General features: G+C 47.3%; 1 pseudogene; it reads left to right on the top strand.

Annotated features, from left to right (window-relative positions):
• LOC141271498 (NXPE family member 1-like) overlaps nucleotides 1–23263 on the top strand; it is a 106974-nt pseudogene that overhangs the window by 75912 nt on the left and 7799 nt on the right.

Raw genomic sequence — 23263 nt, 5'->3', positions numbered from 1 at the left:
CAAAAAGGAATATGTCCCAGGGGGCGCGTCAATACCAGCTCCTGTTCTTCCTCCTCCTCCTCCTCCTCCTCTCCCTCTTTGTCCCCCAATGCACATTGGGATGAGATGATGCTGGGTTGTGTGTAATCGACCATTACGGCTTCTTGATCCATCTCATCATACTCTGGCTGCAATGCCTCCTCTTTAATTCTCTGCAGAGAGCATTGCAAAAGACAGACAAGTGGGATGCTGATGCTAATGATGGCATCATCGTCACTCACCATCTTGGTGGACTCCTCAAAGTTTGTCAGGATGGTACATATGTCAGACATCCAGGTCCACTCCTGAGGTCTTATGTGTGGAGTCTGACCTGAATATCGATGGCCTTGTTGCAGCTGGTACTCCACAACTGCTCTCTTCTGCTCACAAATCCTTTGCAACATGTGGAGGGTAGAGTTCCAGTGTGTGGGGACATCACACACCAGTTGGTGTGACAGAAGCTGCAAACGCTGCTGCAACACATCAAGGGCGGCGGAAGCTGTAGCCGACTTGCGAAAATGAGCTGACAGGCGGCGTACTTTGACCAGCAGATCTGGCAACTCGGGGTACGATTTAAGAAACCGCTGAACCACGAGGTTAAGCACATGAGCCAGGCATGGTACGTGTGTGATCTCGCCTCGCCTCAGAGCCACCACCAGGTTTTTACGGCCATTGTCACACACGACAATGCCTGGATGTAGGTTCAGTGGTCTCAGCCAAAGATATGCCTGCTCTTTCACAGCTGTCCACAACTCACAAGCAGTGTGAGGTTTATCACCTAAGCTTATGAGTTTCAGCACAGCCTGTTGTCGCTCGGCTGAGGCAGTACTGCAGTGCTTCCAGCTTGTAACTGCTGTGGTGATATCTGAGATGGAGGCTGAACATGAGGAGGACGATGATGCGCAGGAGCTGTACACTGTGGGGGCAACTCTGACTGACATAGGGTCCGCAATCCTCAGTGTGGGGAGGATGTGTTCCGTAGTGTTGAGCCACCCCTGTAGTGTTCAAGTTCGTTTCGGTTCGTCGAACATCTTCGAACACCGTTAAAACCAATGGCAGGCAAACAAAAACACATAGAAAAGACATAGAAAACACTTCAAAGGTGTCCAAAAGCTGACAAACTGCTCAGAAGACACAACTAACACATGGAAAAGTGACAAGTACATATAGTCATGCGAAAAGAAAAGAGGTGGAGGAGTAAAAGGAGGGGGAGACACAGATATAGGCATGTCATGCCCTTCTAAAATCAGGAAAGGTTGGAGTAAAAATCTAAAATCAGCCTACCAACACCCAGACGTCGTGACAAGAAAATTAAAAAAAGAAATATCTTTAGGTAGAATGGCGGTTCCATTCAGAACACTTTCCTTACAAGACGTAGTGGTATCCCCGATGTGAGTTGTGCCAAAAATGGAACCCATACATTCGGACTAATGCACATTTGTCATATCTAAGGGGCAGGTCAGTAAACGACAACATCGACACGGAACCAAGTACAGTAGTATATACTGTACATCCTTTGACAAGGCAATCAGGTGGATCAAGAAGTTGGGAAGGGTCACCCTAATGGCCAAAACAGACATTGATGCGGCTTTCCGGTAACTTACTACCTGTGCCTCCGAATAGTGTCCACCTATTGGGCTACTTCTGGGAAGGAGCATACTATATAGATCGCTGTTTGCCCATGGTGTGCTCCAGATCCTGCTCACTATTTGAGGTGTTTAGTTGCTTCCTCGAATGGGTTGTAATCGACTTTTCTAAGGGGGCACATATTATCCATTACCTCGACAACTTCTTATGCCTGGGCCCAAAAGATTCGCCACAGTGTGAATACACGCGGTAGTCCACCTGTGAGAAGGAGAGAGCTGAAGGGAGAGTGGACACCACAGAGCCGAGAGGTTATATGGAGAACGGAAGAAGGAAAGAGGGCGAGGGAGGTAAGGGAGTACAGTGGAAGGCCGCCCTGAGCTCCCCTACGTTCCTGCTGGGCGGGGAACAGTCGTGGGAAGAAAAGCCGCTTGGGCATCCCTTTGAGGTTACGGGCGCAAGCGGGCAGAGGGACTACGCTGGAGTGAGAAGCCGACACGGCCAGTCCGTTTCTGCCCGTGCGACCTCCGTGTCGCCGGGTTTGTGCCAGAGCCGCGGTGGACCCTGACGGCCTGCCCCCCTCTCCCAATACTGGTGCCTGTCCGCTGGTGGGTCGAGCCCCCCCGCGGTGGGGGGGGAGTAATATCTGCAGAAGAAAGACCATCTTCCAACCAAACTAAGATGTCTACTTCTTTTCGTGGACAATGTGATACGATCCCTTTCTTACAGACACGCCCATCGCTACAAATTCCAGATGAGGCACAAAAACAGGAGGTGCTTCAACGGATATCAAGTGCTCCTTCAAGTGGGCTCTCCTCCACCTCAACTTCAACATCACAAATACTCCAGTCCTCAGAGGTGTCACCCCAATCGCACTTGCTTCCTCACAGCTCCCAAGTCTCCAGCTGCCCGTCTGAGTATGGGGTAACACAGATGGTAGAGTCTGCACAGCTGTTTACTCATACTATAGCCTGGGAAACGGAGGTCTGCTCCAGAGCTTCTGTTAATCCAGACGAGGAAATGATCTGCACTGATGCCCAGAATCTTTATGAGTCGGATCCAGAACCAGATGAAGAAGGTTCTGAGCATAATGTAGACCCTCATTCCCAAACTGTAACTCCTGTTGGTGGAGACAATGACGAAGACGATGATGAGACTCAAATACCTGATTGGAGCGACAACTTGACTTTTCGGTCAGGGCAGGAAGAGGTTGGCTCTGAGGACGACGGGTGTGAGAACACACAGGGTGATTATGACGTGGTTGGAGATCCCACTTACTGTCAACCCACAGTCAGCCAGTCGATGAGGTCAGCAGAGGAGGTGGAGGAGGATGTGACTAGCCCAGGGGATGGGGATGACTCGGTACCCGGGCCTTTGCCTGGCCTTTGGGATGTCGCGGTGGTCGGCTCCCGAGCCCGTACCCTGGGGTCACTCTTTAAAAGGGTGGTTAATTGTTAATTTTATAAGAGTTCGTGACGCCACCTGTGGTATCTGGTGAGAAGCACCAGCGCTGCAGCAGTCCACTGAGGCCGGTGATAAGGCAGCTCGATGGTATAGCTCCCCACAGGTGGAGCTAGGCCTCAGAAAAGCATATGCAGGGGGAATGCAGGACAGGCGAGACCCAGCTGGGTCAGAGCAAGAACGGGAACGGACACGGTAGTCACTTCTGTACCTTTTACTGGTGAAAATTCAGGCACATCCCGGAGCACTGTAGGGTGAAGGGTTCATATCAGGATCCTCCCCAATGAGCGGGTGTAGGGCCTCCTGTTTCTTGCCTCTGCGTAGTAAGTTTCTGACCTGCCTGGAGCTAGGCCTAACTTTGTCTCTGTCCTTCACTGGCTGACCTTGTGGTAGGGCCTTGTCTTGGAGTTCACGCTCCCAGTATGCGGGGCCTAAGCGTCTCCTGGCTCTGTCACGTATCAGCACCTTAGCGATCCTGGGACTTGTAGTTCTCCAGGGATTCCAGTTATGCCTTACTGGGTCATAGAGATCCCGGTAAGCTCGGATCCGGTGTCCGGTAAATGCTTCGGGGTGAGCTGGTTAAGCTCCTCTGCCCCCTATGTACTAACTCTCCACTTGCCTTCGGCCTGCTCGGGCCCTCACTAGCTATAAACACTAACGGCAGCTTGCCGTGCTTCACCGATCTTATGGCGTCGGCACACCTTAAGCTCTAAATGGGCTCCCTGAATCTAGCTAGCAGGAGCCTCGTGCTCCACTGCTGAACTATTAACTGAGTTCTCTAGACTAGACTGAGCTCCACTGCAGACTGACCTCTCTTAGGCTTCTCTACTGCAGGAACTCTTCAGAGGAACTGAACTGCCTAGCTCCACCTTCCCTATTTATATCCCTAACGGGCTCCCTCTGCTGGTCTGAGGTGGAAGGTGGAGATGTGTGAATGTTTATGGGGGCCTCTTGTGGAGGATTCCACCAATGCACTCTTCTAGGATCTGTGATACCAAGCGCAGCTGGGCGTCACAGATGCTATTGACGACGAGGTTAGGTTGCGCCTTCCTGGACAGAGACGGAGTACTGGAAGCACGTCAACAACTGCATCCTCAACCACAACTCTGCCTCTGACAACAAGTCGTGGTTGCTCTTCAGGTCGCATGGGCTCTAAGCCTTGCATAGCCTGTGCATTTTTTCAGATCGATAAGGATGACCCAACTCGTGTTATCTGTAATATTTGTCACCAAAAGCTAAGTAGAGGCCAAAAAATCCATAGTTTGAGTACTTCATGCATGAACCGTCACATGGATATGAAGCATAAGTTGCAGTGGGAAGCTCACTGTGCTACAATGCGGCCTAGCCAGCCGGGCCAACCGCCGTCTTCCCCATCTTGTGCATCCGCGGCCTCTTCATCCTCTGTGACTGGGGGGACAGCAGTCACACATGTTTTTGGACGCAGACCTGCCACCTCTTTACCCGCAACAGCCAGTGTGATTGGTAGGTCATCATTTCATTTGGAAGTGGAAACACCAGCTGGTGTTCAGCGCTCTCCGACATCGAGAGCACCACCTTTGAATCAAGGCAACCTAACTTTTCCGCCTGCATCTTCCTCACAGACCGGCAGTTTGCCGGGGACACCCTACTCAACCCCGTCTAAGCACAACAGCCAGCCCTCGATCCCTCAGATGTGGACAAGTAAAAGACCATTTCCTCCTAGCCATGACAAAGCTAAGAGGTTGAATTTCACCATCTGCAAGCTGTTGGCTACAGAAATGCTGCCTTTCCGCCTGGTGGACACAGAGGATTTTCGAGACCTTATGTCCATCGCAGTGCCCCAGTACCAGATGCCCAGTCGGCACTACTTCTCAAAGAAAGGTGTGCCTGCGCTCCACCAGCATGTCGCACACAACATCACCGCTTCTTTGAGAAACTCTGTGTGTGACAGGGTGCATTTCACCACAGACACTTGGACGAGTAGGCATGGACAGGGGCGTTACATGTCGCTGACTGGGCACTGGGTAACTATGGTGACAGCAGGACAAGGGGCTGCTGTGCAAGTCTTGCCGTCCCCACGAGTTGTGCGTCAATCCTCTTTATCTACAAGTTCCTCCACTGCTTCTGCCTCCTCAACCTCCTCTCGGTCCTCCACCTGCACCCAAAGCCTGTCTGGTAATGCCACCCGCTTTCTAACTGCGCAGAAGGAATCCTGCACACCTCCTTACTATGCTGGCAGCAGGGCTCAACGGCATCAGGCGGTGTTTACTTTGAAATGTCTGGGAAATGTGAGTCACACAGCTGAGGAGTTGTGGTCAGCTCTGGAGACCCAGTTTCATGAATGGTTGTCTCCACTGGACCTGCAACCAGGGAAGGCCGTGTGCGACAATGCTGCAAACCTGGGTGCGGCTCTTCGCCGGGGCAATGTCACACATGTGCCTTGTATGGCTCACGTGTTGAACCTGGTTGTCCAGCAATTTTTAGCCCACTATCCCGGACTAGATGGCCTTCTGCAGAGGGCACGGTCGCTGTGTGCTCACTTCCGCCGTTCGCATCCTGCAGCTCAACGACTTACATCTCTACAGAAGTCGTTGGGCTTGCCAGTTCACCGGCTGAAATGCGATGTGCCGACACGGTGGAATTCAACTCTGTACATGTTGCAGCGACTGTGGCAGCACCGACAAGCCCTGGTGCAATACGTTCTGACGTATAGCCTGGGCCAACGAGATCCAGAGGTGGGGCAAATCACGCTGCAGGAGTGGTCTCAGATCAGGGACCTATGAAGTTGACGCGCCCCCTGGGCCGTGGGGTACCCGGAGCCGGGCCGGTAGACGCTGGGGGTTGTAGTCACTGTGGCGGTGACCCGGTCCGTGACCCAGGGCGGTCAATCCAAGGGTAATTTGTATATATGGGTTTTATAATGTCCGACTACGCCACCTGTGGAGTACAGCCAAAGGGGCCGCCGCTGCGGAACAGTCCTCTGAAGCTGGTGGTTTTGCAGCAATGGTATTATTACTCCCCACAGGAAGAGTGTAGCTTCAGGGCAGTGTGGGTGGATGATGGTGGTTGTAGTGCAGGGAGTCAGTAATGAACACAGAGTCCGTGTGACGCAGTCCCAAGATCTTTACTCACAGCTGTTGCAGTCCAGATTACAGGTACCAGAGCAATCTCCCCCGTCGTGCTGTGCGTACTCAGTGAGGGGCTCAGTCCACCCCCAGATAGCTCCGGAGTACTTAGCAGGACCCCCTTCTGTGTGTCCTTTCTCTGGCCTTCTCCCTGCACCTCACACCCAGTGACACTTCTATCCGGTATCCTCGGGACTTGGCGGGTGACGTGTGTTCCGTCCCCTGGGTCCTATGTGGCTACCTTCTTAGTGAGACTGGTGTGGACTTTGGCCTGCAGTACATGAAATGCTGCAGCCTCCAGTTTCTAGTTGAGCCTTGCTGTTTCTCCGCTAGTTGAGGGACCGGTTCCCCTTATCTGGCCTGACCCCTCTACCTCCTGGTAGCAGCAGGCGTACGGGTGGCCTTCTGCATGGCCCGTACCCCTAGGGTCCCTTCGGTTCCTGGAGCCTTCCTGCTCCCACTCCTCTCTTCTCTCCTTCAGTCCTGGGCCTCCCAGGCTAGGCCCGCCTCCGGAGCAGAGCTCATGCAGAGCCTCTGCTCCTGTCACTTCTCCACCTCTGACTGGCTTGCTCTTTCTAAGATGGCTTCCTATTTATACTCTCCCTGTCATGTGCTCCCCTAAGCTGCTTTCTCCACCCACACCCACTACATAGGACCCTCCCGCCAGCTAGGGACCTGGGACTGTGCTCTCCCTTAGGAGCAATCTCGCCCTACCCCCACTGGGGGTATGTGTTGGATGCAGGGGTTAGGGTCCCAAGCCATACTCCTTCCTTACCTGAGGGTGAGATACCACACCTCTGGGTGAGATTCAGTACCTCTGTGGCGACTGAACCCTCAGGGGCGCCACACACCCTTCTGCACAGTTTTGAAATGGCGACGAAGATGTTTAGTGCTGACGACGATGCCATTATCAGCATGAATATTCCAGTGATTTACATGCTAGAGCACACGATAAACAGAATTCAGAGTCAGGTGGTGGGACAAGAGGAGGTGGAGGAAGTAGAGGAGGAGTCGTATGCGGAAGGGATAACATCTCCAAGGTCCAGACGGTCGGCAGCCCCAAGGTGGCAGGCATGGGAGAGTGGGGGAGAGGGATTAACCAGGGCGCATGGTAGCAGCCAAACTGTTAAGGAAGGTGCAGGAGCCGAGGAAGAAGTGGAGGACCAACTGGCGATGGGCATGTAAGACTCATCAGATGATGGAGACCTTGATCACATTTCTGTTGTGCGAGGTTGGGGGGAGAGGGCAGACGAAGGAAGCATGATTCTTACCTTGCTATCAACACAACAAGGACTTGGTCCTCCTGGATGCGCAAGACACATGAGTGCCTTCTTGCTGCACTACCTGCAACATGACCTTCGGATTGTCAGAATTCAAAGTAATCCCGACTACTAGGTTGCCACACTCTTACATCCCCGGTACAAAAGTAAATTTGCCGAAATAATTCTTGCCATAGAAAGGGATTCACGCATGCAGGAGTATCAGCAGAGGCTGTTGCAGAATCTTACATGTGCTTTTCCACAAAACACCAGTGGTGCACGTAGCGAATCTCACAGTTCTAACTTGCCAACCGTGGGACTGTCGAGTCTTCATCACTCAAACCGTAACAGTAACACAGTATTTGCTGGTAACAGCAATTTTGCGGAATCGTTTCACCACTTTTTTAGACCATCCTTTGCAAGGCCACAGGAGACAAGAAGTCTGACACATAGTCAACGCCTAGAGAGGATGGTACAGGAGTATCTCCAAGTGAACATCGAAGCCATGACTGTGTCACTGGACCCTTGCTCATTTTGGGATTCCAATCTGGAAAAATGTCCGGAGGTCGCCGCCCACGCCTTGGAGATCTTGTCATGCCCTGCAGCCAGCGTTCTGTCTGAACGTGTGTTCAGCGCTGCTGGTGGTGTGCTGACAGATAAGCGCACGCGGCTGTCCACTGAGAATGTAGACTGACTCACGTTCATAAAGATGAACAAATCATGGATCCTCAAGGACTTTTCTACCCCTGTGTCATCCTGGGAAGACTAAAAGCTTGAGGATTTGGTAAAATCACCTCACCAACCGTTTTAAGCAACTCTGGGGCAATTGATGCCACTTAAGTGGTGTCTGTGCCACAATTTTTGGAAAAAATGGAGACTCTTTTTGGAGTCCCCTTGCTGTGTTTTACGTGACGTTGGCATCGTCAATTCCAGGTTGGGTCGCTCCCCCCCCTTTTAATTGTAAGAAACTACATACACTATGGCTTGGGGTAACACAGATGGTTGAGTCTGAAGACCTGTTTACTCTAGGTCTGCTCCAAAGCTTCAGTGTCTGCTAGTCAGCGTAGAATTTTTAACTGCATCTAGCCTAGGCAATACTTTGGGCGTAGTAGCCCAGCTGCGAAGCAAGCTGCACCGCCTTTGAATCTAATAAGAATTTTTAAATGCATCTAGCCTAGGCAGACTGTGGGGACCCCCAACCAAACCCAGACGCTCAGCCCCCCTACCGCCCCCCTTTCCTTGACAATACAATAATGTAACTCTTACAACTGGATCGGTGAGGATTGGGCACAGCTTTATTAACTCTTTATACTCATTCCATTAGAAAGGCATTTTATTTCTAAAATAATTCAGCTTGTTGCAGCATGCCCTGGGTCTCCACACCGGCAAGTTGGCCAACAAGTGTAACTCTCCAACATGTCCTTTCTATTTCCAGGCCACGGAGGATCCTGCGTACTCGTATGCAGGACTCTGACCCCCATCCATCACTCTTAACGCTTGTTTCACTCCGTCCTGGAGTCCTGACAGGAATATGTCCAGTCCAATATCCATTAAGTGAACACAGTCGGGCCGTATGAGGCCTGCTTCATCTCCTTCCAGTTTTCGGTGTTGTATCACTACACGGCCTCTGTCTCTTCTAAATTTTGCCATCCGAATATTTATTACCTGCCTTGCCCGTTCGATGGCCGTGATGTCTCGCGCACCTTGCCAGACTGCTATCGGCATCTCTGACCATACTATAGTTTTGTGAAAAATTCTCTGAAGCGCTGAGTGTCTAGTTTCATTATTGCCATTAGTTATGCGCTCTTGTGATGACCTAGGTCGTTTCCCCCGGCCTGTATAACTAAGATGACTGGACCTCTTGCCTCTCTCCCTACCTTGATTACCTCCATTAGTACCTGTGGCCATAGCAGCCCTCTAATACCTCTCCAGTTGAAATATGTGTTATGAAACTCTAATTTCCTCCTGCCTCGGCGTACTTTCGCCCTTTTTTCTGCCCAATATGTATACAAGTGGCCTATCACCCACACTGTTGGCTTGGCGTCACCTGTAAAAGAAACAAACCACGTTAGGATAACAAGTCCGGTCTTATGTATCTCGCCAAACACGTGGATCGGCATCTCCCTATCCTCTGAACTTCCGTTTCTGACAGTCCTGCTCTTGCTGCTTCCGTGGCTGCGCCTATGTGGAATGAGTGTGTCCCGTAATCTTTGGGGTGGTTCCCTGCCGATGTTATGCATTTATTAAATATAGCTTAGAACTGGTATCTTGATAATGGCATTCCATCAATGTGTGATAGGAAGAAATTACTTTGTGTTCTGATGGTTATATATGTTTTTACTATTGTTACCCGACTCAGTGTACCGTTTGTGGGTTGTAGAAGTACCCAAGTGCCCCTGCCCGCTGGAACCGTTTTCGATTGGCGTATGCGTAGACGTATTGCATTATTGGCTATGACTACGTCCTGGTGTAATAAGCCTCCACTGGTGGTAATTTTGGATTGAGGGACTAATTCGCTTATGCATAGCGCCCCGAAGAAGGCGATCGCAAATGCAGTATAGAGTAGTGTTGCTTCAAATTGTGAGTGTCATGTTAATGGTGTTAGGGATATGATGTGAGAAATCAGTTTTGGTGACGCGGGACGGGACGTCTACACTCTTGACTTGGCTGACCCCTTTTCCACCCTTTTATGGATTGTCTGATGATGAATCTCTTTGTCACATCTCCCCAATTCAGTAGTTGGAAGTGAAATGCTACGCCGGTCAGCCACCGCTGCGCTGACGCCCCTGATATGCCCCTCAACATTAGCTGGTGGAGAAATTCTATGGTGACTTGTAATCTGGCTTGTTCACATTGGTCAACCCGTCTGCCTGCTACTAGTCATGTCCACTCTTCCCATGCCTTACCGTATGCTTGCCACGTCGACGAGGCAACTGACGCTCTGATTAATGGCATCAACTATTCGCCACTAGATCCCATAGGGAGGGTGGGCAACTGTTGCCCGATGGGTGGGCGTTGGGGAGGAGCTCTGTGAAAATCTGCCAATTGAATTGTGATAAAGCGTTAGCAGCAGCTTTAGACCCCTCAGCATCGTGGCTAGCGCGGACCCATACATTGTGTTTTAGGTACAGGAATGCTAGCCGGCGTAGTAGGCCTAGCACTGGGAGAGACGATGATGCCATCTTATTAATACAGTGCGCTAGGCTGGTGTTTTTTGTTATGAAGCGTTTATTTTTGTTAGCCAGGCGCGCGCCCCATATTTCTATTGCTTCCACTATTGGGAAGAAAAATTATTTTCCGCGGTAGATGCAGCTAAAAATTATTATTAATTTCAAAGCTGGTGGAGCTTGGTATAGATGGCCTAATACAATGAGTACCACACACTGCTACTATGCCCAAAATTATTTTCCAGGCAAGATGCAGCTAAAAATTATTATTAATTTCAAAGCTGGTGGAGCTTTGTATAGATGGCCTAATAGAATGAGTACCACACACTGCTAATATGCCCAAAATTATTTTACAGGCAAGATGCAGCTAAAAATTATTATTAATTTCAAAGCTGGTGGAGCTTGGTATAGATGGCCTAATACAATGAGTACCACACACTGCTAATATGCCCAAAATTATTTTACAGGCAAGATGCAGCTAAAAATTATTATTAATTTCAAAGCTGGTGGAGCTTGGTATAGATGGCATAATACAATGAGTACCACACACTGCTACTAAGCCCAAAATTATTTTCCGGGATAGATGCAGCTAACAATTATTATTAATTTCAAAGCTGGTGGAGCTTGGTATAGATGGCCTAATACAATGAGTACCACACACTGCTACAGGCCCAAAAGGTTTTACTTGGCTAGGTGCAGTAAAAAAATTGTAGCTTGCAACACAGATAGTCTACTCCACTGACTAACACATACTGCAAGAGGCCCAAAAGGATTTGCTTAGCTAGATTTAGCCAAATGCTGTGAAAAACACTTGCACAGCACTAAAACAGACCTGCCTGGCAAAAAGTGATAGGAACTGATGTAACCTAGCCCTCAAAAGGGCTGGAATTACAACTAGTCACTACTCCCAACCTATCTGTCGATTTAAGAGCAGAGACCTGCCTGCTAAAAGTGCTAGGAACTGCTGCAACCTCGCCCTCAAAAGGGCTGCAATTACAAACTAGTCCCTACTCCCTAAACCTTTCTGTCTATTTAAGAGAAAATTCGCTTGCAATTCAGCTACACAATATAGCGCTAACAGCAGCAGCAGTGCCGTCTAACACTCAGCTGCAGCAGTGAGAAAATGGTGGTGACGGGGAAAATGGCTGGGGTTTTTAGGGCAAGGACATGTGACATACACAGCCAATGACGCATGCCCTTGCTTGTGTGAAAAAAAGCACTTCGCTCCATGTGTGCGCTGCTGATAGGCTGACAGACTGCACCTCCCCACTGTAAATGCGGGAAAGAGAAAAAAAAATGGAGATCTTCATTATTTCTGCAGAGATCCATCCCATGCCCCTCCCAACTGTACACTCAAACTGTGTATTAACATTGATTATCAGCATTACTGTGAAAAATTCCAGTTACGATTTGGGTGCACGAACAGTTATCGAACATAAAATCAAACAGCCGAATTTTTTTCAAATCGTTCGGGTTCGTTAAACGGCTCGAACACCGCCCAAAACAGCTCGAATTTGAGATTGGCGAACAGTTTGATTCGAACACCGCTCATCTCTAGTGCTCCTTCCCAAGGTCCGACTGGGTCCCGGCTTCCACTATGTTTACCCAGTGTGCCGTCAGGGAGATGTACCGTCCCTGGCCACAAGCACTTGTCCACGTGTCCGTAGTCAGGTGGACTCTCCCAGTAACTGCGTTGTTGAGGGAACGGCAGATGTTTTGGGACACGTGCTCGTGTAGTGCGGGGATGGCACACCGGGCAAAATAGTGTCGGCTGGGGACCAAGTACCGAGGGACGGCCACTGCCATAAGGTTGCGGAAGGATTCCGTCTCCACCAGCCTAAAAGGCAGCATTTCCAACGCAAGCAGTCGTGAAATGTGCGAATTTAGGACTGTGGCATGTGGGGTGTTGGCTGCGAATTTGCGCTTTCATTCAAAGCTCTGGGATATGGACAATTGAACGCTGCGGTGGGACATGATCGTTGATACTGTTTCTTGAGAAACTGCCATAACAAGTGAAGACTTAGAGGAGGGGGCATCTTTGCATGCAGCATGGACAGGGGATTGCCTTGCACGCACAACAGGGGGTTCTATTACACGCACAACAGCGGAAGAAACAGTGGTGACACCCGCTGACACTGGTCGTGGACCCTGGGGTTCGCCCCACAAAGTTGGGTGCTTTGCTGACACGTGCCTGATCATGCTGGTGGTGGTCAGGCTGGTAGTTTTGTCACCCCTGCTGATACTGGCATGGCAGATGGTACAAATGGCCTTTTTGGGGTTATCAGCAGAGTCTTTAAAAAAATTCCAGACTCTGGAAGACCTACCGGTTGTACTGGAAACGTCCCTCGTGTTGGTGTTACGGGGAACGGTTGCCCGACTTCTGTGTGCGGCCACCACACTGCTTCTTCCTGCCTGTTGGGGTACTCTGCCTCCCTCCCCCTGTGTGCTGCTGGCCTTGCTCTTCGTGTCCTCCTGCCACGTTGGATCAGTTACTAGATCATCCACCACCTCCTCCTCTTCCACTTGCGCACCACGATCCTCCTCCTCACTTCGTAGTAATTGTGTCGCATCATCGTCCACCTCTTGTGACAAATTGCCAGCGTCGACTTCCTGTGGCCGTGGCTGTTCAAATATTTGGGCATCGCTACATGGTATCTCCTCTTCCACCACTTCAAGCGGAGCAGGCGAGGGGCACAAATATGGAAATGGACCAGTGAACAGCTCTTCAGAGTGTCCAACTGTGGGATCAGTTGCTGTCTGACGACACTCGGCATGGTGGGAGGAAGGAGCATCAGGGTGAGGAGGAGTATGCGATCGAGACTCACGGCTACTAAAACTTGACCGTGTGGAAGACAGACCAGAGGTGGTGGTGCCCAGGTAACTGGAAGTATTATCTGCTATCCAATTAATAACCTGTTCACACTGATCAGTTCGCAATACTGGTGTTGTAGTGTGCTTCCCTAGTAATTCGGTCAAGAAGTGGGAGCGAGAAGATGTGGCTGCTGGTTGTGGCACATTTTCACCTTTGCCACGGCCCCGTCTTCTACACGCACCATCACCAGTACGTCCAGTTCCACGTCCCTTGCCACGCACCTTGCCCATTGTAAATGAAGTAAAATAGCTTACACTCGCACTATCAATGGAAAAAGGGTAACAAAAAGGGGATTAGAACCGTGGAAGAGGAAAACCACAGTTCTATTTCTCTGGCCTACACCAGACTCTATTAAACAGATATATTTGTGTCTGAACAGTCAGGGAGACACTATTACAGTTTTTTTTTACGGCAAAAAATGCCAAAAGCAGGATAATACAGAGATTTGACCCATGGAACTGCAAAAACACAGTTCTATTTCTCTGGCCTACACCAGACTCTTTTAAACTGATATATTGGTGTCTGATCAGTCAGGGAGACACTATTACAGTTTTTTTTTATGGCAAAAATTGCCAAAAGCAGGATAATACAGAGATTGGACCCGTGGAACTGCAAAACCACAGTTCTATTTCTCTGGCCTACACCAGACTCTTTTAAACAGATATATTGGTGTCTGAACAGTCACAGACACACTCAATTTTTTTTTGGGGGGGGTGAAAAAAATACCAAAAGGTTAATAAGACGCGTATTTCTGCAGTCTGACTGAGGAAAAAAAAAATACAGGATTTAGATGAAAAAAAAGAATTTTTCCTGACCCCTGAGACCGGGGAATAAGTCTAGCAATTTGACCAACAGGAGCACACAGGACTGTAATGCAGCGTTTGCTGGTATAACCACTGCGTCTCCTATACAGCCTATCTGGGATGGATATTAGTCCTGAGAAGGACTGTTTGCTTGATTTGGCAGGCTTTAGAGACCCTACACTACTTATTTCGCACTATATATCTCTCCCTAACTCAGCAGCACTCTCCCTACACTGTCTGATCCCGGGGACTGTGTCCAAGATGGCGGCGCCCAGTTTTAAATACTCGAGGTGATGCTGTGCGGCCAGCCAATCACTGTAATGCCCACAAACAACATGGCTGCGGCATTACAGTGACTGGCTGGCAATCCCTGCAAGTTCATTGGCTCTGTAAAGAGCGACACACCTGCTCGGCGGAGACCCGAGCTCCTGCCCGAGTAACCCGGAAATGCTTGGTGCTCGCCGAACATCCCGAGTAGCGAGATGCTCGGGCGAGTACCGAGCAGTGTCGAGCATACTCGCTCAACACTATTAGGGACCCTAGGGGGATACATTGGGGGGTAATATAAAGTACTGGACAACCCCTTTAATGATCTCAAGGCAGCTAGGACCACAGTGACCAAGAAAACCATTGGTAACACATTACGCCTTGAAGGTTTAAAATCCTGCAGTGCCCGTAAGGTCCGTCTGCTCAAGAAGGCACATGTGCAGGCCCATCTGAAGTTTGCCAATGAACACCTGGATGATTCTGTGAGTTATTGGGAGAAGGTGCTGTGGTCAGATGAGACAAAAATTGAGCTCTTTGGCATTAACTCAACTCGCCATGTTTGGAGCAAGAGAAATGCTGCCTATGACCCAAAGAACACTGTCCCCACTGTCAAACATGGAGGTGGAAACATTATTTTTTGGGGGCGTTTCTCTGCTAAGAGCACAGGACTACTTCACCGCATCAATGGGAAAATGGATGGAGCCATGTACTGTAAAATCCTGAGTGACAACCTCCTTCCCTCCGCCAGGTCATTAAAAATGCTGGGTCTTCCAGCAACACAATGACCCAAAACATACAGGCAAGGCAACAACAGAGTGGCTCAAAGAGAAGCACATTAAGGTCATGGAGTGACCTAGCCAGTCTCCAGACCTTAATCCCATAGAAAACTTATGGAGGGAGTTGAAGCTCTGAGTTGCCAAGTGACAGTCTCAAAATCTGAATGATTTAGAGATGATATGCAAATAGGAGTGGACCAAAATTCCTCCTGACATGTGCTCAACCCTCATCATCAACTACAAAAAACGTCTGATTGCTGTGCTTGCCAACAAGGGTTTTGCCACCAAGCATTAAGTGTTGTTTGCCAGAGGAATCAAATACTTATTTCTCACTGCAAAATGCAAATAAATTTATCTAATTTATACAATGTGATTTTCTTGTTGTTTTTTTGGGGGGATATTCTATCTCTCAATGTTAAAATTGACATACCCTTAAAATTATAGACTGTTCATGTCTTTGTCAGTGAGCAAACTTTCAAAAACAGCAAGGGATCAAATAATTATTTCCTTCAATGTATTCAGTGGTGATAGCACGAGTTAGGCAGGCAGGTAGGGTTTGTGGCAGTGTATACAACACATGAGGGTCCATTGCACGTTCTGTCTGCAGCTGCTGTTATAGATATCCATAGACATAGCCCCAGATATCAGGGGCCGAGGTTAATTTTTTTTTATCGTAATCCTGATTATTTGCTTAAAAAGCAATCCAGAGTACACCATTTTAGTGCTCCATTTGCCTGTTTGCACTGCAGAATACAGCCAGATCTTTTCCATCATCAGACGTGATCCCATATTACAGCAGAAAAAATCCACAAACTTGTAGTGAATGTGGAAAATATTGTCCTCCATTTAGAGTTTTGCATCAGTGTGTTAGTGGAACTATTCACACATGATTGCTGTGAAGAATAGTAAACTACAGGGCCGCTTTATAAAACTGTGGGTATCCATCAGATGTATCACATATAACAGCGGTTCATATCCAGCCATTTGTAGTGAGCATGGAAAATATTGTCCTCCATTTAGAGTTTTTCATCAGTGTGTCAGTGAAGCCATTCACACGTGGTCGCTGTGAAGAATAGTAAACTGCAGGGCCGCAATTTAAAACCGTGGGTGTCTGTCAGATACTGTATATCACATATAACTACGGTTCAAATCCAGGCGTTTGTAGTGAACGTGGAAAATATTGTCCTCCATTTAAAATGAGAAAAGCGCGTGGCAAGGGACGGGGAAGTGGATGTGATGGTGATGGTGCATGCAGAGGCCGAGGCTGTGGGCAAGCAGAAATTGTGCCACAACAAACACCCACATCTTGTCGCTCGACCTTCCTGTCCCAACTGCTAGGGGACCGCATCACACCACTATTGAACTCAGAGGAATGTCAAAAGGCTGTTGGTTGGATAGTAGATAATGCTTCCAGTCACTTTGCCACCACCACCAAAACCACCACCCTGTCTTCCACACGGTCAAGTCTCAGTAGCTGTGAGTCTGGATCGCATATTCCTCACCCTAATCCTCTTTCCTCCCAACTTATTCCACACTTGGACACTCAGAAGAGCTGTTCACTTTTTCATTCATAGATAGCACCACAACAGGCAGGAAGAAGCAGTGTGGTGGCCTCAGACACAAAGCGGGCAACCATTTACCGGAACACCAACATGATGGAAGTTGCCAGTACAACTGTTGGTCTTCCTGAGTCTGGGTGTTTTATGAAGACTCCGTAGATAACCCAAAAAAGGCCATTTGCACCATCTGCCAGGCCAGCATCAGCAGAGGTAGCAAAACTACCAGCCTAACCACCAGCAGCATGCTCAAGCACATGCTGGTGGTGGTTAGGCTCCTGACTAGGTGGGCCGAATGCCAGGGTCCAGAAACAGTGTCTGCAGGTGACATCACTGCTTCTTCCGCTGCTCTGCATGCACGCCATTCCACTGTCCATGGCGCATGTGAAGATGCCTCCCACCCTGCACGTGTTGTTGCACACTCTCAACTAGCACCATCAGCAACCACGTCCACGTACTTGTCCCAGCGCAGCGTCCAGTCGTCCCTACCCCAGTCCTTGGAATGCAAGCACAAATACGCAGCCAGTGCCCCACTGGCCACACTACTAAATTCACACATTTTGCGAATGCTTGTGCTCGAAATGTTACCTTTTAGGCTCATGGAGACAGAAGCTTTCCGCAACCAATTATAAAAAAAGTCCCCATTTCAAAATGCTGGTGGCAGAGGTCACAGTTCGTTAGACAACCAAGGAGTACAGGCAAGAGAGACACAAATCCAATCCAGTAGAGGCTGGGAAACACTGTCAAAGTTCTGGGACAGTTTTTTCAGACCCTCCCATCACACAAGCCCTGATGCGCGGGGTAGTCTCACAAGGAGGGAAAAGTTTGGGAAGATGCTGAAGGAATACCTTGCCGACCGTACCAACATCCTCCATGATTCCTCTGTGCCTTATAATTATTGGGTATCCAAGCTGGACACATGGCATGAACTAGCTCTCTACACCTTGGAGGTCCTGGCCTGCCCTGCCGCTAGCGTTTTGTCAGAGCGGGTTTTTAGTGCCACAGGGGGAATTATAACTGATAGGCGCATCCGCCTGTCAACTGAAAATACTGACAGGCTGACTCTTATAAAAATGAACAAGGGCTGGATTGGGCCAGACTTCTCAACACCACCAAATTATAACAGCGTAACATAAACTCAAATCCAGTGTCTTTTTTATAAGAGGTCTATTCCCATGCACCTGTTCACAATCAGACACGAGGCTCTCCTTTACATCTCTTCCAAAGGGCATTGGAGTGCCTCCAAATTTTTGGCAGCCCTTGCATTCACTGGATAGGCAATAACAGTATGGGAGACCCACTTCCTAATAATGGGAACAATTTTTTCATAAAACCAGCCTCTACATCTCTGCTAAGGGGCATTGTAGTGCCTCCAAATTTTTTGGCAGCCGTTGCCGTTACTGCATACGCAAGAACAGTATGGGAGATGCACTCCTTTCTAATGGGAACATGTCATTACTCAGAGCCTCCTCTATGTATCTTTAAATTGGTATTGGTTTTTTTTCCCACATTCAGGCAGCCTTTGTACTCACTGCATACCCTATAACTGTATAGCAGAACCGCTTCTTTATAATGGGAGCATTTTGTTAGTGAGGACCTCCTCTATGTGTCTTTAAATTGGTATGGTTTTTCTTAAATTTAGGCCGCCGTTGTACTCACTGCATACCCTATAACTGTATAGCATGTTGTTACTGAGGCCCACCTCTATGTGTCTTTAAATTATTATTGGGGTATTTCCCAAATTTAGGCGGCCCTTGCAGTCACTGCATGGACTACCACTATACAGTAGAAGACCCACTCCTTTATAATGGGAACATTTTTTTTTTACAGAGGCCCTACTCTATGCGTCCAAATTTTTGACAGCCCTTGCAGTCACTGCATACGCAATAACAGTATAGGAGACCCACTCGATAATAATGGGAACAACAAAGCATAGCCAGCTGATGACTCCCATGTCATTTGAGCACTGTTCCCATCGATTTCGGCAATTTTTAGGCCCTCTGCAGACCTCCGGAGGGAGGGAAGAAGGGGGAGCTGCCAGAAAAATGCTCGAGTTTCACTTAGACTTACAATGGGCTCATTGCTCGAATTGAGCACTCAAGCATTCCAATTTGCTCGACTCGAACAATGAGTACCCGAGCATTTTAGTGCTCGCTTATCACTACTGATGATGATCTATTCTTAAGACAGGTCATCAGTGTCTGACCGGTGGGGGTACGACACCAGGCACCCCTACCGGTCAGCTATTCACAGAGTCAGTGGCAGCTGGAACTATTCAGTTGCACAGCACAGCTCCATCAACTGAATATTTTCCTGGTACTGTACATCCACCCCCTGCAGTAGCCACTGTTTTATTAGACTTATATTTCCTGTTCTTTCAAGAAGAGTTATTAGAGAGGCTTCATGTTGTCAGAGGCAGGTCACATCAGTATATACAGCTGATTATACAGGATTCACCAATCAAAATACATTATTTAACATCTGACCTTGTGCCCCCTCCCTTCACATTGACCTTTCCACAAGCACATACAAAAGATATTGTGGGGAGAAGACCATTGTGACTAGGTACAAGTGTTATTTCCTGAAACAATACAATTTTAAAGTCTATAAAAGCCCCAGTGGACAGTGTGAAAATTGCAAGATTTTATTTTTAATACGGATTGTTGCATGTAACAAAAACTTACCAAAATGAAAAAAATATATACATTTAACACAAAAACCTGACTTTAACAATTATCTTTCTGATGACACATTTTCTTTAAGTAACAATAAATATTGACAAGATAGCCATATTCCTTTAATGGCATTGTGCTTGGAAAGTTGAGTCAGATTTCAAGTAAGAGAAATCTATGAACAATGTCAAAAGCACAGTGTAGCTGTACAAGGTGTAGAGAGAGAACAATTCACTCAAGATCTAGTACTAAAGACCCTTCTCCTGTATAAGACGACATTAGTAATAAAAGTGGCACATGGTAGGTGGAGTGTACTTTACATCTGAGCAAAAGTGTTTACATGCAAGGCAGTCATTATGGTTCAATGTTATTATTTTCACATGTACCTTTGACACATCAGACAATATTTTTGGGGGATTTTTCTTCTAAATTACTGGCAGTGTTGATGGTTCATGTAATTGATCAATTCAAGGCCTCCTGACCACACACTGTCCCTGCCCTATTCATTCTTCTTGGGCATAAGCTGCACATCCCAAAGTGAATATCGGAAAAATGTCTTGACTTGGTTCAGCTAATTTCCCTAATTTAGTAGATATGATTAGTGATGTTGTACTATTGTAACATTTGGTGCATCTTGCATAAGGTTTAAACTTCCTCTTGCTTGCCATTATTTTTGCATCATAATACTGGAGAATACCAATAATAAATCTGGTTCATTTTTAGACTTTCTAGAATAATTTCCTCTTTTTCAAATACTTTGGAAAAGTAACTAGTGAGGCACACAGAACTGCTCTTTTTAGGGGCAAATCAGTGATAAATTGAATTGGGTCAAAATGTGAGGTTTCAGCCAGATTTCTGGACAAATCATTTGAGTTGAGGAATTGGAGTTGTAGTGGACTGTAGCGACAAGGTATTCAAATGCCCAGTGATGAGAGCCATAGTGTCAATGCCTATATTATTTATATGGAAAGAGCATTTGCAAAGTGTAGGCGGGCAAAGCATTGAGGTAAATGTAGTCTTGTGTAAAACAGTATGTAAAGTACAATCGTTGATGGAAGCATCAAGGACCTACACAATGAAAACTTACTGTAACATTGAATTTTACACAATGATAATATACTGTAACATTGAATTCCTTACTAATCTTTGACGCAATCATTTTACAGAAAATTTTACAACTAAATCCAAATGTGAAACTGGAGTGTCTTCTCCATTTCCTAGTGGCTATTTTTACAGAAACCAATGGTATACCGCAAATTGCACTCTGCGTACATTACCATCCATCAACAAATGCACAGCTGGTAAAATGATTTACTTAATGGGAGATTCAACATTACGTCAGTGGATAAAGTATTTCCCGCAGCTCTTGACAAGTGAGTAAGACTAGCATTTCTCTATGAAGGGGATCTCCTATACATGGGAATAGACTCAGTACTGGACCACACTTAATGATGTCCCCAGGCAAAACATTTGTGCAGGCTGATCCTCAGAAACATGTGGCATTACTTGTAAAGTTGTCCAATACACATTAAACAATTGTTAGTATACCCCCTTAAAGGGATATTCCCATCTCAAAGATCCTATCCCAATATGTAGTAGGTGTAATAATAATAATATTAGCAAATACCTCCAATTAGAAATGTAGTATAGTGTTTCTGATTCACTAGGTCTCTTTCCTCATGTGCAGGCATTGCAGGACCTTAGGTATCCATGGTTATGACCACTGATATAGTGACAGCTAGTTGCTAATGGTCGCAACAATTGATACCTAAGGTCCTGCAATGCCTGCACATGAGGAAAAAGACCTAGTGAATCAGAAACGCTATACTACATTTCTAATTGGAGGTATTTGCTAATATTATTATTATTACACATTGGGATAGGATTTTTGAGATGGGAATACACCTTTAATGTAGAGCCACTAACAGTCTACTGTGTAAAGTGATAGCTCAACTGTCCTCCATTGTCTGCTTTAAGTGAAAACAAGGATTAGTATTTTGCATCTGCAAGGGGCAGTGACAATTGTTTTCACATGGTTGTCCATGTAAGACATTAGAAACTCAAGTCCACCACAGTGGAAGCCACTCTTGGGTCATAGAGAGACCCAAGTAGGAGATGCGTCTTTTTGACATAATTTGCCCAAAAATAGAATATCTACAGAGGTTGTCTCATTAAGATACCCCTCGCTTGTTACCCCTATTCCCTTTGTTAAAACAAAAAACATTAAAAGGAATGCCAACCTTCAATATATTAATAAAAGCTTCACAACCACTTATCTCTCATATTATAACATTATTATTATGGGAAGCCTTAATGTTTTAAACGTCCTGCTCCTAGGAAGCTCTAGAGAAAATAGAAAGTGAAGACAGCAAACCTGTCATAAACGTGTTGCTGTTTTCAATTTGCATATCGCATATTATTCTCTTTGAATCCCACCAAATAGTTCCTATCCCCTCATAATCCTCAACATTCAAAGATGTATGAACCATTGAAGCCAAACGCCTGGCTAATCTTGGGATCTTCAGGAGAGATGGCTCAATCCTAGTTGATCATATCACCTTTCCCAATTGGTGTTGAGAACATGGTCAAAACTTCCCATGGACAAAACTTCTAGAGGAACTACATTGATACCAAACAAGAGCAAGAAAATTGTCCCAAAAGTCGTGAAAATGGCCTACTAAGAGAAAACAAACACTTGCCTTATTGTGGGTGGCAAAATCTTGCACCATACTGTTATGAAACCAATATAAAAAATAGAGCCCAGTCAAGATTCACATACTGTATCTTACCATTTGTCTTAATCTTTTATCAGCTCTGAAATGTTTTGATCTCCATGGAAGCGGTATTCACAGGACGCAATTGGCATTAGATTTGAAAAATAACCTATATATCCAATGGAAGAAGCATGGACACCCATTTGTTACTCACCGTTTCTACACTCAACGAGATAATACCTATATCTTCAATGAAATTGACCAACATTCCGGCGGCCATGACACTGTTGTTGTTATTACTAGTGTTGAGCCACCCCCGTAGTGTTCGAGTTCGGTTCGGTTCGTCGAACACCCGTGTGTTCGCCGAACTGTTCGTCGAACTGTTCGTCGAACACCTTCGGACACCGTTAAAACCAATGGCAGGCAAACAAAAACACATAGAAACACATAGAAAACACCTTCAAAGGTGTCCAAAAGCTGACAAACTGCTCAGAAGACACAACTAACACATGGAAAAGTGACAAGTACATATAGTCATGCGAAAAGAAAAGAGGTGGAGGAGTAAAAGGAGGGGGAGACACAGATATAGGCATGTCATGCCCTTCTAAAATCCAAAAAGTGAGAAGTCGAGACGGCCAGTCCGCTCCTGCCCGTGCCACCTCCGTGTCGCCGGGTTTGTGCCAGAGCCGCGGTGAACCCTGACGGCCAGCCCCCCTCTCCCAATACTGGTGCCTGTCCGCTGGTGGGTCGAGAGAGCCCCCCTGTGGTGGAGGCAGCTCTAAGCTTTTTAATTTAAATTGTCCCTCTAATTTGAATGAATACACTTTAAATCCATTTACAAGGATCTATTGGAGGGCAAGTCTCATGCCAGCAGCCGCGTAATTCCAGCTCCAGTAGCGTCCACTAAAGCTGCTGCAGTTAAAAAGCTTTTATAAGGATCGAGCTCGGCTGTCCACCGCAAGGCATCCTACTGCCAGTCCCAGCCCCTATGCCTTGGGGTGCCTCCTGAT

Source organism: Phyllobates terribilis, unplaced genomic scaffold (assembly GCF_046119375.1).
Source record: "Phyllobates terribilis strain yellow unplaced genomic scaffold, ASM4611937v1 Scaffold_5__5_contigs__length_657084704, whole genome shotgun sequence".
NCBI lineage: Eukaryota > Metazoa > Chordata > Amphibia > Anura > Dendrobatidae > Phyllobates > Phyllobates terribilis.
The sequence above is the reverse complement of the archived record's forward strand: the minus strand, read 5'-3'. Positions and strand labels throughout refer to the sequence as shown.